Source organism: Choloepus didactylus, chromosome 15, assembly GCF_015220235.1.
Source record: "Choloepus didactylus isolate mChoDid1 chromosome 15, mChoDid1.pri, whole genome shotgun sequence".
Classification (NCBI taxonomy): Eukaryota; Metazoa; Chordata; class Mammalia; order Pilosa; family Megalonychidae; genus Choloepus; species Choloepus didactylus.
The window spans coordinates 15,407,910-15,414,734 of record NC_051321.1 but is presented as its reverse complement, the minus strand read 5'-3'; positions in this window follow the sequence as shown (position 1 = coordinate 15,414,734).

The following is a 6,825-nucleotide window of genomic DNA, read 5'->3' as shown; positions in this document are numbered from 1 at the left end:
GACAGAGAAATCCCCTGGCTCTTCAAGGTGAGTTGTCACTAAAAGCCTTTGTCTACTTGTTGGGGATTTGTAGCTTGCATTGATCAGTCCATATTTGCCAATTAAAACCCCAGCTGGAGCTGGACTGAGGTATATTCACTTGTTCAGAGAGTGCTGTTCTCTATCACAGTGAAGTTTTGCTGTTTGGGCTGCCATGGTGGAGGAGGGGGGACTCCCAGCTCGGATCTGCAGTTTCTACTCACAGATACCATGCTCTCATCTCAGGCAATCCTTCCAATCCAGGTTGGTGCACAATGTGTGGACAGTCATGCCTGTCCCCCAGGAGTTATTCTAGATATTTACTAGTTGTTCCTGTTTGTTTATTAGTTGTTCCAGGGGGACTAACTAACTTCCACTCCTCTCTATGCTGCCATCTTCTTCCATCTCCCTCAACTGACTTTTAAAAAAGAAAAAGTCACTGTCCTGGTTTGAGATGAAGTACACTCTGGGAATCGAGAAGTTATTCTAATAAGAGATTCATACAATTATCCGGTCCACAGTCTTGACTGATGGTGCCTTGTCATTATATGTTATTTTCTTCCTTTTTAGTATGGCATAATGTAATCCCCAAATATTTAGGTGCCTAAAATCTCTTTTCTGCCCTAAAGCAAGAGTGATTATCCTGAATGATAAGTAATTTGTCAGGATTAATGCTCCCAAGAAACTTCCATCAACTTACTTGGAGATCTGGCTGCAGGCTAGCCAGGCACCACTGACATACAGCTGCAGGGCTCTGCAGAGTGGTGGTTGGATGTGTGGTGTATTTTCTTTTCCATGCTGACTTTGCAAGAATACAGTGTGTAATTTAATATTTGCTAAAATATTGAAAATCCTTTTAACTGAATAAATTTACTGAAAAGCTTCATAGTTTTAAATGGTTTTACAAGTCATTTACTAGAAAAAAATGATTTCTTCAAAAGGCTCCAGCTGCAACTTGCCCAGAGCATTGTAGAAATACTTTTAGGAGAACTGATGACTTTATTTTTCTGTCAGTCTAGTCAAAAATGATACTCGATAGTTTTATTTATCAGTGGGGAAAGCTTGTTTAAACACATTCGGAATGCTGCTCCTGTTTTTATTGAATTTAAGCCTTCTGTTTCCCATGTTAAGAAGGTTTAAATATAAACACAATCAAATTTGTTCTGGATGAGCTGCTAACGTCCTACAGTAAAACAAAATGGACCAAAATAGGACAGGATGATAATGCCTAAAGAGATCAAAACAAACGTGAGGGAGAAGTCTGCTCACAATTAAGACTAATGAAATTGAATTTCATAATTCTAGACTGCCAGTCCTCAGGACTGACATCAAGTCTTCAACTTCTTTATAGACTCAGTTCAGTGCGATAGAGCCTGGCCTACTGTAGGCAAATGTTGATTGGCAGTTGGAGTTGCAGTGGCTGAAAAATAATAACCCTTTCCTCCCAACCTGAGAGACACACAGATGTCAAACAACTGAAGACCAAAAATACCTGATTTATTCAAGATAAAACTAAATTAGAGGGCATGGATGCACTGTGCATGCACAGTGGGCTTCTTAACCCTCCATCCTGAATTAGATGGAGCTGGCCCCCTGAGTCAGGGACAGCTCTGGCCAGCTACAGGGCCAGCTACCGAGATGTCCCAGAATGCATGCTTCCTGCGGAGAGGCTGGTTCTGAACCAAGGATGCCAAGTTCCCATCCCAGACCCACCAATCTGGTAAACCACACCCCTCCTGGTGAGGGAGGGGGCAGAGAGAAGCTGGAAGTGTTCCACACGCATTTCCCTTCTGGGGCATAGAATGGAAATTGTTGCCCCTCTATGGGAACATACAGTCACGGAAATGAAGATTTAGTAAAATGGGGGGAATGTGGCTTAAAAATCATACACTTTATTATTCTATATATTTTACTGGGGCAAGAATTCTTAACTCTCTTCTTTCAGTGAACTGTAAAACTCTTGGCAAATGTCCCTCTGACTAACTTTAATATCCATGCCATTGCTTAGATCTGTTTTAAAGCAGCCTTTTATTTAGATTAAATTTTATGATTGTCAAAGGAATAATTTGATTCATACTTTCGTTTGTATGTGTGCATTTTCCTTCAGTTCTCTGCCATTATTTTGTATGCTCTTTTTGTAACCTGTTGCTGGGGAAACAGTGATTCTGAGTTTAGGCAATTCTTTAAAATCAGGAAACGGTTCTTTAATGACCTTAATTGGCAGGAAATAAAAATCCTTGTTATAGTGTACTTTGAGTTTTAGCATTTCCGGATGTGTGACAAATATTAAACAAATGATCACTTTGATTTGGGGATTCAGACTCAGATCAAAGGTACCCACCATCAAACACTTTATCGAGAGGTAATGACATCAACCTGGCTCTGCAGTGGAGAACGCAGCCGCTCAGGCATGGCGCCCCAAGTCGCTTGCAGAGTGGCCTCTCCAAGACTGAGATCACGAAGGAGGACACATCGGTGTGGACATATTGCAGGTGTCTCCACATGCTCAGGTCTTTGATTGCCACAGGGTTCTTTTTATATTATCCTAGCCCTGGGTTCGGATCAGGCTTGAGTGTTCCAAACTGAGTTATTAGAATTATGAAAATACAAAGACCTCTCAATGTTTAAAAGGTGTTTCCTAAACAATATAGGGGAAAAGTATAATAAACCCCAGACCACTGTATTTTACAGTCATGGATTATTAGGGTTAGGGGAGACTTTAGAGATCATAAATTCAACCCCTTTCCCAAACCCACTTCCCCATTTTACAAAATGAGGAAGAGAAGCAAACAGAGGTTTAGTAACTTGAGCACAGTCACTAAGTGCATCACTTTTGAAAGTCAGGGCTAAATTCAGTTTTTATGACCCTCCATCTCTCTTTAGTAATCTGTACTCCTCAAATGTTGGATAAGGAAAAAAAAAAAAAACCCAAGGAAAGTAGGCATACTCTTATAGTGGGAATGCTACCTAGTGACCTGTATTCTGTGTATAGTGCTCATTTATTGAAGCATTAACTAAGGTCACAATAACCTGTACATCTCATGCTCTAGTCCAAAATATGACTGCCCCTTGGTTCACGCAAGTTTTCAGTGCTCAGCAGCTTTAATTTCTCTTCTCAATATGTTTTATACTGCAGTCACTGAACTAATAGGGCAACTCCATTGACAGATGATAGCTTGAATCTGGGAATTCAGGTAAGGACTAATCCATGGGGTTACTTCTTGCTTGAGAAGGCCCAGAACCTAAATAATGAAATTGGTCTCAACTGTCTAGGATTTATTTGTTTTGGGAGTGTGTATTGTTTGGGGAGCTTGGGGGATCCAGGTGGAATGGCAGGACCAGTTTGAGCATCACTTTTTAAAGTGTGAAAGAGTCAAAACAAAGGTGAGGAAAGGCCACCACTAAGGAAGAGACCAATAGCAGCTCTTCCCGCCACTCAGGCCACTGAGAACTGAGGAACACAACCCCAGGACAGTGTCCCGGCTAGAGAAAACACTCGTGAATGATTAAAAACACCTACCCGGTCATCCAGGTTTGGATCTGAGTCTGGAAAGGCATCAGGGCAGTCTCTGCTGGGCTTTCCTCGTTTCTTAAAAGGCCATGAGCAACTCACATCACAGCCAAGAACTGGACACCTGGGGAAACCGCAGACCCAGTTCACGGAAAAGGAGGGCAGGAAAGGCCAAAGATGCCGACAAGAAACTCATGACAGCCCCAGAGGGGGGAAAGGAAAAAAGACCCTCCCAAAGAGGCCCAGGAAGGAAGACTGCCAGGTGGCACCACTTCAGTTTAATTAGACAAAGGCTTGGGGGGAGGGGGTGGGGGAGGCCCAAAAGCAGAGACACCTGGGAAGCAAAAGAGACTGGCGATGGGGGCAAAGGTTGAGAAAAACAAGCCACCTGGGACCACTGATGGAAACACTACCCTGGGACGGAGTTGTAAAGGAGGCAGGTCAAGGAGACTCATAGAAACTGAAGCGGAGACTGCCCGCGAGGCGGCCTGCTGGTAGTCAGAAGAGTTCAAATGAGCTAGGAAGAAATGACAACACTGACAGGATGTCACCGAGAGAATGTCTTCGCCTGGGTACAATAAGGGATAAATGTCAAATCAGGAGGTATGGCAAAAAAAATGTAGGGATCTAAGAAGTCTTTTTTTGCTTCTTTTAGAATTTTTTGCTAAAAGTATCTGTTTACTAACAGCATGATTTTGCACAAGTCAAATTAGATTTTTCTTTTGTCTCCCTATCTTTTCTCTTTGAAAGTTTAAAACTTTATAGAAAAGTTGAAAGAAAAATGCACTCTACACCTATATACCTAGACACAGATTAACATTTTGCTGCCTTTGCTAGTTTTCTAGCTATATACTTTTCTTTTTCTGAATCATTTGAAAAAAAAAAAAAATGCAAACATCAACACATTTCACTCCTAAGTACATTAACATGCACTTCCTAAGAAAAAGGATTTCTTCTTCTGCCTGTCTGTTAATTATTTTCCTAATGGTTTGTCTTTTTCTTATGGGGGTTGACATAATAGTCAACATAACTTGGAAAATTAACATTGTTATCTAATATATAGTTTTCAATTTTCTAAATTGTCCCACAAATGTCTTTTTTTTTCCCTAATCCAGAACCAATAATCATTTTGCAATGCATTAGGTTATATATTTTTAGGCTGTTTTCATCTGGGACAAAACCACTGTTTTTCATGACACTGGAGTGTCTGAAGAAAATTGGCTAGACTGTACCACATTCCAGATTTGTCTGATTGCTTTCTCTAGATTCAAATTAAATATCTTTAGCAAGAATGCCACATAGGTGATATCTTCTTTCCTAGAGGGAAAGCATACCCTAAGGGTATCTGTCTCACCTACAAAACAAAAAGTTCTCACCAGAGAGGCATTGAGCCTTTACGTTTCTTTACAATTTATGGTTGATGGTTACTCCCCCCCAAAATTTGTCTTGGTCACAACCAGATTACTAAAATAAAGTTATTAGCCAAACAATTATGTACTCAACACTGAATTTGCTGCTAAGATTCCAGGCAAATAATATGGTCAAGACAATGACTCTAGAACTTAACTGTCCAATTTATACAGAAATTTCAAAAAAATTATCTTGAGAAACCTTGAAAAACGTGACGGACAGCACCTTGCACTGTGGCTCTCCAGCAGAGGCAGTATCAATCTTTTGGTAGAGCCCAAGTCACAGGGATTCTGTGCTCTCATGGGAAGGGCCCCACAGGTTCTGGATGCCAGATGTGCAGCAGGAAGCTGACAGTTTTGAACATGGAGCAGCCTGACTCCTATTGTTGACCAGATGGTGAACCACTCACCTCAGCAGGGTGGAGATTTTACTTAAGACTTTATGCTTATTACTTTCCAGATATAGACCCAAGATTATGCAAAGAAAGAGCAGATCAAAATATCTAAAACCAGATCAAAATATTAGCCAAATATTCCTGAAATTGACCAAAAGATATATCTATTTCTGAAAATGGCACATTCATATGAAGAAATTTTAAAAAAAGACCAAAAGGGATTTATGAAACTTTAATCTGTCTCCTATGCAAATACCTATTCCTATTCTTCAGAAATAACCACCATTAGTCTCTTACATGTTCTTCCAAGAAATGTTCCATGCAAACACATACATACATTTATGTATTTTAATATACAAATAACTGGAGCACACCAATATACTTTCTGTTGCCTTTTTCTTTTCCCTTAACGTATCTTGGATATTATAACATATCAGCTTTTACAGATCAATTAAACAACTTTAACTTGCTGCATAGTGTTCTATAATTGGATTACCAAAAAATTCGTTTGCCTATTTCCAGTTTTTTTTGTTATTATCAATGCTAAAACCAACATCCTGGCAAAAAGCACATATGTATACATGTCTCAGAATATTTATAAGTCAAATTCTCGGTCAAACTGCTGGGTTAAAAGGGGTCTGTTTTTAAGATATTAGTAGATGCTGTGAAATTACCCTCTGAAGAGCTTGTCTCCATTTATGCTCCAAATCAGCCATGCAAGCACCTGTTTCCCTTCCCCATTGCAAGCCCAGAGCATAACAAGCTTGACCAATCTAATGCGTAAAACATGGCATCTTCTTTGTTTTTTCTAATTTGCAAATGTTTATAAGGCTACTTGGATTTCTTCTTCTGCCTGTCTGTTGACTATTTTCCTAATGGTTTGTCTTTTTCTTATGGGTGCATAAAGGCTCTCTGTGTAAGAGAAAAATAAGATCTTGTCTGTCATATGTGTTACAGTCTTTTCCCCATTTTGTCATTTGTCTTTTGGCTTTGTGTGTAGTATTTTTTGTTGTCCAACATATAAAAAATTGTACATAGTCAAATAGTTCTAGCTTCTCATTTAGAGTACTTAGGTTTTGTGACTTGAATAGAAAGGCTTTCTCTGCTCTGCGGTTATTAAAAAACAGAACAAAACAGAACATAATCTCCTGTGTTTTATTTGGTACTTCCCATATTTTATGCTTAAACTTTTAATTCACACAACATTTATTTTGGAAAAAAGAGTGAGGTATGGATCTGAATTTATATTTTTTTTCCAGATGGCCATTCAGTTGCATCAAGACAACTTATTGATTGATCTTTTCACACCGATCTGAAATAATGATAACAAAACTACAACTACTACTTACTCCAACAGTAAAAGCTCGAGTTCTTACTGTGTCAAGGCACAGTTCATATAATGGGTTACATGGTTTGTCTTATTTAATTCTCACAACCACCCTTTGAGGTAAGTACAGGTTAGGAAACTAACTTAATAACTTGTAACATTCCC